This window comes from Fulmarus glacialis, unplaced genomic scaffold (genome assembly GCF_000690835.1).
Source record: "Fulmarus glacialis isolate BGI_N327 unplaced genomic scaffold, ASM69083v1 scaffold4394, whole genome shotgun sequence".
Taxonomy (NCBI): Eukaryota; Metazoa; Chordata; class Aves; order Procellariiformes; family Procellariidae; genus Fulmarus; species Fulmarus glacialis.
This window is the reverse complement of record NW_009208569.1, coordinates 24322-32428: the sequence shown is the minus strand read 5'-3', so window position 1 is coordinate 32428 and position 8107 is coordinate 24322.

Genomic DNA, 8107 nt, shown 5'->3' with positions numbered 1-8107 from the left:
TTTCCAAAAGACAAGAAAAATTTATTAATGCAAGTCAAACTTGGTTGGTTTGTGAAATAAAATTAAACCATCTATTTCTATGTGCCACAAGATCATGTGAGGGGGTGAAGAAGGAACAGAACAGTCAGATTTTATATGGTGATGTTGTGTAGTACTGGTTGCGTTCTCCTGTCTTTCAGTGCATGTAAAGCATGCAAAGGTCTTTTTTGCTCATCTTTTCCTGAGAACCTGTATTTAATTATCATGTATGCACAGATTGAGTCTCTTTTAACGTACAGTCTAAGCTGAGGTCACAGAGAGAAGGTGGGAGAAGAAAGTGACTCAGTAAGACCTAAAAAAGAAAAAAAATCCCAACAGACAAAGGAAGTCAGCAGAAGAGTCAGACACCAGATTCAGGACTGCAGGCCTTCCAGCAAAGTATTCTCTGCACTGCACTGCATATCTCTTTAAAATGGAACATTTTATCCTTAATAGAGAAAGCAAATATAATTAAATGAAAAACCAGGAAATGGCTTTTGGTAAGTGATTTGCTCTAGGGAATTGTACTCCAAAAGACAGAGAGAAGCTTCATCTTCCATGTTGTACCTGACACTTTCTAGTTAAAAGACAATTTAAGAAGATGCATTGGAGAACAATCAGATAATGTAGAATGAAAGGTACTTGATCTGTGTTTGATAGTATTGTGCAATACCACAGGGATATTACTCATGGATTTGAAACCTCAGAATGAATACATAAATGAATACATAAATGAAAATATCAGTGGAAACATAATAGCTAGTCCTTTGCATGTTTCCAAAAAATGACATATATACTTCTTAAAGTAGCCCTAGCAGCTTCTAGAGCAGTTAGACATGTGCCCAAGCATGCCATGATTTCAGGTCCTTTGCATGTTTCCAAAAAATGACATATATACTTCTTAAAGTAGCCCTAGCAGCTTCTAGAGCAGTTTTCATGTGCCCAAGCATGCCATAATTTCAGGTGAGTGAAGAATAGTTGTTGAGGAATTGAACAATAAACTAACATATGGCACCTTTAATCATTTCTCAAAGCTTAATTGGGCTGTATACCAATAAGTGTGAAATATTTCTCAATGGTAATGGCACATTGAAAAGATTCAGTGGATTTCTATAAAACATCAATTGGTTCAAAACGTAAACGTGGATGCTAACCACATGGAAATGTCAAAGATATTACTAAGAACACAATACATACTTCTTAATGTACAAACCATCCGTAGTAAGCAGCTAAGGGATATTTTGAAGAGGATGATTTCTATTATCTTAGGTATGAAGAGACTGTTTTGTCAGCCTGCAAATTTTAGTCTTTTTTTTCCCCTCCTGTGGCTATAAACTGCACAATGAAACAGCAGCAACTGAACTGGGAGGTGAAAGACACAAAACAGTCACTAACCAGCTGGTTTAGGGATAAAGTCTTCTGATAGACAGGTTATTTGTAATTCTTCTCAATGGGCGTTTTCCCAGTTTCTTCAGACTGGTCCTGTAAAGCCAGACTAAATGACTAAGGAGACTAGTGGTGTGAACTGAGTGGACAATTCCTAGTGTGTGTGCTGACTGCCTGAGGTGCTCCAAGTGCCTCACACACAAAGGTAAAGAGTGGGCAATATTTCTAGTTTGCATTCAGAACAAGGCTATTGCCGGTGTTCAACAAACGACTAATATCCAAAGAAGTTTCTGTTAATGCAATGCTGAGTTTAAGGAGAGGTTTTGCAGAGAACCAAGCAGATGAGCTCAGGCACTGTGTCGTATTAATACTGCGAATTGGCTGCCAGACCGGAGCTGGCTCATCTTCTAGGTGACTTGGAGAAGAGGTTAAAAACCACACAGCTATGTATGTTCATAACCACAGTGAGCTAGCTACAAAAACTAGAAGAGAGGCCACATGCCTATATTTCTAGTGCCCTACCAAAATGAAAATAAAAAGGTTTTGCTATTGGTATGTAAGAGATTTATACATCTTTATGTGTGTTAATGGTAGTTAGTCAGTACTTTGATGGGTATATCACTGTAAATTCTCAACACAAAAATGATTGACTCAAAAGAGAGAATCCAAAATAGAAATCAAATTATGTGTGTCAGCCAGCTCTTGATAAGCTTCACTGGATGCATCTTCTGAATTGGCTCGTCCTCAGGCTGTCATGATCGCGTGGCTGAGAACATGCTTGAAATGATTACTATTCTGGCTTTTAAATTTAAAGACGGCTGATTGAATCAGCTTAAGTATTAACCAATTTTATCCCCATTTTATCTAATTGGAATCTCAGTAATGGAACATCCCAGCCCTTTCACATCTTGTTATGGAGACGTATTTCTGGCACAGCTGGATGACTAAACTGTTGCTCAAAACAGCCGCTATAATATTTCTGTCAGCTTTTCTGGAAGAATTCAGGGAGGGGTTTTTTGCCTTCTTTTCATGCCTGAGTTGGCATTTGGTAATTATTCTCTGTACGTGCCTTGCCAAACTGTTCTTGTCCTCTAATCCCTGAAGTGGCTGATGAAATGTGTTGTCATTGCAGGGAAGTGTATCTGCCATGGAGGCTGCCCTCTTCACTTACTTGATATACCGCAGTGTCAAGGGTAATGACTGAATTTGGTTTGCAAGGAGGTTTCAGCCACGTGTACTGCCACTACATACCTTTTCCTGGTCAGCGTTTTCCTGAGCAGACGCTTGCTTATGACTTTGTCCATAGCTATTTGCCAACAAATTCCTCGGAAAAGGCCTGAGAGAAGAGGCCCATGAGCAGGTTGCTCTTTGGGGATATTCTCATCTCAAGTAGTTACAAAGCTATGAAGTAGCTTATTGTTTTATGCAGCATATGAAGATTCACTGTGGAAATCAGAGTACCTCCGTTTCAACAGCTCCCATAAACAGCCCTTTCTTGAAGTTTTTCAGTGTACTGTAACTCCAGACTAACTGCTTCTACTGTGTTTCTGCATTTTGTGTGTGAGATCAGCCTCTTTAATGCCAGAAGAAGGAGGGATAGGAGGGAATTCTATGTTCTTTTAAAGCCTCATTTCCTCCTTTCTACTTTCTGAAGCAATACAATTGTCAAGGTAAAGTAGGACCTCTCCTAATGAGGAAGAGTCCTGCGCTGCTCCCTTGTCCACTACTGCCTTCTCTTTGCATTCTGTGCTCTGAACAGGGTAGTGGCAGGCTCCCATGCGAGCAGGCAGCAGATGAGGCAGTGGGCAGGAGGTGGGAGTTGTAACAAGAGAGTCACTTGCCTACACAAAGGCTGCTGAACATTTCCTGTCAAAATTGGTTTTTTGTGGAAAAGTATTTGCTTGGCGCATTTTTTTGTTTAAGATAAGGTACTTTTTTGTTGACAAGTTACAGAGCTTCTTAGATTGTCTCTGTTCAGGCAAGTAATTTTTCTCCAAAGGACTTCTCAAGCAATTTTTATGATCTTTATTTAGTTTTCATATTTGATAAGGAATTTGACTGAACTTACTGTATGAATTAAATGCATACATTTTCTAGAAAGAAAATGTGGAAAAGTTTTTATCATGTTGGAAGTTAGAAACTGTAGAGTATATCACAGACTCTGGGAAGAGAAAGTGGGACATAGCTGGAGGTGGGCTAACCTACACAAATATGTTTAATACTTCCAGTACCTCTCAGCAGATCTGGGTCTGATTTGTCAAGCCTAACAAATGTTTCTTAAGTTTGCCCAAACTGTCTTGCTAATTAAAAAAAGAAAATTATAAGAATTTAAACTTTGTTCCTTTACTCCAAACAGATGGGACAGAGTGCTACAAAAGGGCTGTAACCTTCCCATTTCCTTCTAGGAGAAGAGTCATGCTGCTCAAGACATACTACTCCTTTTTTGGAGTATGTGCTATTACGGTGAAAATGCTTACCGGTTTCTGTGATAGCAGGACATTTAGCTTGGACAGAGTCGTAGAATCTGGATAATTTGAGACTAGGGACCACAAATGCAGTGGTTGTCAAGGTCATAAGCTCAATCATAAACTCACTGACTAACCCAGTAGAAACAAATGCAGGAACACAATAAGATAGCCATTCTGGCAAGCAGCCTGCTGAAATAATGGGTTTTCTCTTGGCAGGCTTGATAAGCCTGCAAAAGCTAGTAGGTAACTGCAGTGTTGAGAACCCTTCATTTTAAAGACAAAGCAAAGTAGATTTGAGGCATTTAGAAAACTGAGTGCAACAGTGAAACTCATGAGGTGGCAAAAAATGCACAAATGTAATTTCAAGACTGTTGGAGGAAGCTAACATCAGTGTTCAGGAGCTGATAAAAGTAATTGGCAGGTGACGATAAAGTTGTAAATTTTAAGGGAAGCAAAACTCAGTCAGACTAGCGTTAATTATGACTTTCAGAACAGAGGAGTGTTTCTGATCCAGAAACCAGCTAACAGCTTGTTGTGGTTTAACCCAGCAGGAAGCTAAACACCACACAGCCGCTTGCTCGCTCTGCTCCAGTGGGATGGGGGGAGAGAATTGAAGGAGTAAAAGTGTGAAAACTCATGGGTTGAGATAAAGACAGTTTAATAGGTAGAGCAAAAGCCGCGTGCACAAGCTCATTCACTTCTTCCCATCGGCAGGCAGGTGTTCAGCCATCTCCAGGAAAGCAGGGCTCCATCACGCGTAACGGTTACTCGGGAAGACAAACGCCATCACTCCAAATGTCTCCCCTTCCTGCTTCTTCCCCCAGCTTCATATGCTGAGCATGACGTCATACGGTATGGAATATCCCGTTGGTCAGTTGGGGTCAGCTGTCCCAGCTGTGTCCCCTCCCAACTTCTTGTGCGTGAGGGTGAGGAGCAGAAAAGGCCTTGATGCTGTGTAAGCACTGCTCAGCAATAATGAAAACATCCCTGTGTTATCAACACTGTTTTCAGCACAAACCCAAACATAGCCCCATACTAGCTGCTATGAAGAAAATTAAGTCGACCCCAGCCAAAACCAGCACACAGCTGATTAGACCCACATGAAACACCAGCCATGACACATGCAAGACGAATTGTGCAGTGGTGAGCACTCACAGAGGGTGCAGCTGAGGTAAATGCTCAGTGGTAGAGTTGCCTTCAGATTCTGACTGACAGCATTGCTGAGGGGATCATCTCCTCACATTGGAACTCCACTAACAGTTCAAGCTGGCATAAACCGGTGTTGTGGATTAAAGAGGTGTTCCCACCCTACATGCTATCTGTTCCTGTCATTGCACGCCTGTCGTCTCTTGTGACTGTACAAACATTTGTGAAGGTAAACAGTGAGTTGGTTCTTGTTAAAATCAGCCCCCTGAAAACAAAAGGCTGTAATTAATCCAGAGAACTTTTGTGAAAAGGTTCATTGCAGTTTGTGCCCATTGCCTCTGCTCTGGACACTGGGCACCACTGAAGAGACCCTGGCTCTCTCCTCTTTGCACTCTCCCTTCACATATTTATATACATTGATAAGATCCCCCCATCTCTCCTCTAGGCTAAACAGTCCCAGCTCTCTCAGCCTTTCCACACATGAGAGATGTTCCAGTCCCTTCACCATCCTTGTGGCCCTTCATTGGACTCTCTCCAGTATGTCTTTCTTGTACTGAGGAGCCCAGAACTGGACGCAGCGCTCCAGGTGTGGCCTCACCAGCACTGAATAAAGGGGAAGGATCACCTCCCTCTACCTGCTGGCAATACTTTGTCTAATGCAACCCAGGATGCCATTCGCCGCCTTTGCAGCAAGGACACGCTGCTGGCTCATGTTCAACTTGGTATCCACCAGGACACACAGGAGGTCATTTTCCGCCAAGTGGCTTTCCAGCTGGGTGGCCTCCAACATATACTGGTGCCTGGGGTTGTTCCTCCCCACGTGCAGGACTTTGCACTTCTTGTTGAATTTCATGAGGTTCCTGTTGGCCCATTTCTCCAGCCTGTCAAGGTCCCTCTGGATGGCAGCATGATCCTGTAGTATATCAGCCATTCCTCCCAGTTTGGCGTCATCTGCAAACTTGCTGAGGGTCTGCTCTGCCCCATCATCCACATCATTAATGGAGATGTTAAACAGAGATGCTAGACTTATTACTATACTAAATATATTCTTTTACCCATCAAATTTCTGATGATAGTCTTCTTTCATGAAATCAAAACTAAGCAAATATTTGCAAATATTGTTTTTATAATGGATTACTTTTGATCAGAACTAGATGACTAAGAATTAATTCTCAGAAGTGTGGGGTAGCTGTATTTTCAGTAAATGTAAGTGAGAGCTCATGACTACTTGAAACTGTACTTCTTATGGATCTAAACAGTTCTTTCTCTTTAAAACTCAGATGTATTTCATGCCATTTCATGTTCTCTATTCAATTGGCAATAGAACAGACTTATATATTCATATTTTTATGGTGTGACTCACAATTATTAAAAAAATCAGTATTCAGGTAATGTAACATAATGTATTCCAGAAATTCTGCAATTAGAGAAAACTGCTACCACTAAAATGTCATTTGAATAACTCTGTATTAGTGTCTTTCACTTTAGTTCATTGATCCTTAGGCTGCTTACTTCTCATCTGGGGATTCTAGCTCACAAGGTAATAATGAGTTTCAAAAATGTATCATTAATGTCATTCTTTCTTTGTGATAACGGAAAAAAAGCTGGGAAGAAAGGGGAAAAAGAACCTATTTTTGTCTTTTGTTCACAGCAGACAAATACTGCTGATAATAATACTGCTGATTCAGTCAGCAAACTACATTAAATAATCTGAGATTTTCTGAAGCTGTTGATTGTCTCTCTCCTAGTTCATGGAGATGACTTGTCCCCTCTAGCCCTTGACACTACCTGCCTCACATTGGCATTTTCAGCTTTGGTGAAGATATACCCCAGTTCCTCAAAAGCCCACCTGGTTTATCTGCAGCACTGCTTTGGCTTCATGTGAGTATGTACCTCTAGAAAAATCAAAAGGATTCCTAATTTTTCAGGCTCAGTGGAATTCCTTTTAAATGGCAAAGAAATTCAAAATTAAAACAATGGGGTTTATTCAAAGACCACAGAGTTAAATTTTCATTTAAAACTGGAAATAAAAGCATAAAAGAAACACAGACTTTGAGTATGCATAGCCTTAGGCTTTGGTCTGGGGTTGTCCAAGGCACCTCTTAGCTGCAGTCACCAGGGCTTGACTCAACAGAACTCAGCCTCGAGGGTGCTGCCCAAGGCTACCTTCCCATCTCCATTTACATCCCAGGTGTCCTGATTGCTCTTGAATGTCAATAGTGCTTCAAAGTCCACCACAAAAATCTCCTATTTTCAGAGGGCCTCACCTGAAGTGCTGCCTTAGGCATCTGAGAGATTGCTGCTAGAATACCCTTAAGCTTACCTGAGAATGACTACCTTCAAAGGGTAGAGGGATAATTCAGGAAGCCCACTCCTCTCCTCCTTTTTATCTTTTCTTTTAGTAAGTCTTTTGAGCAATAGACTTACTCTAATGTATTTTACAAATCACATGATAAATGTGGGGGTTTTTTAATTGTGTAGCGGTTTCAGTTGCCTTCTGGTTTACTGACATTTCAGGGGTACCACATCTGCACAGTAAAATGAGATGCCAGTTCTAAGGGGCATCCTGTCTTAAGGTATCTGCATCTAGATTTTCAGCAATCCATAAATGGGAAGTGCTCTGAACAGAGGTTTTGGTTTTAGCATAAAAGGAGAAAACCCATCTGCAAATGAAGTCCCAATTCTTCATAGGTCCAGGCATCTCTCAACAAAACAACATTCAATGAGTGATATTTAAGTAATGGAGCATTCTAATTTGGACAGTTTACTGCAAATTCAACTTTTGACTATTCTTTGGGTTATTTCACTTATTTCTATATCTTCTTTCAAACTTGAACAAAATCTGCTGCTTCAAAGTTTATTCCTTAGTAAATTTTTTGCCGTCTACCCAAAAGCAAACTTCCTAGGATGCATGTGGGGGAAGAATCCACTTTTGGTTTGGATTTTGGTGTTTGTAGCAAAAGTCATGTAAAAATCCAAACTTCCAGACTTCAAGCCCAAAAGTAGGATCAAACGATGGGTTTGTTTTCCATGATGGGTTTGTTTTCCATAAACATTTTTTTTTGTCATAAAAGGAAATGTTTAGCTAT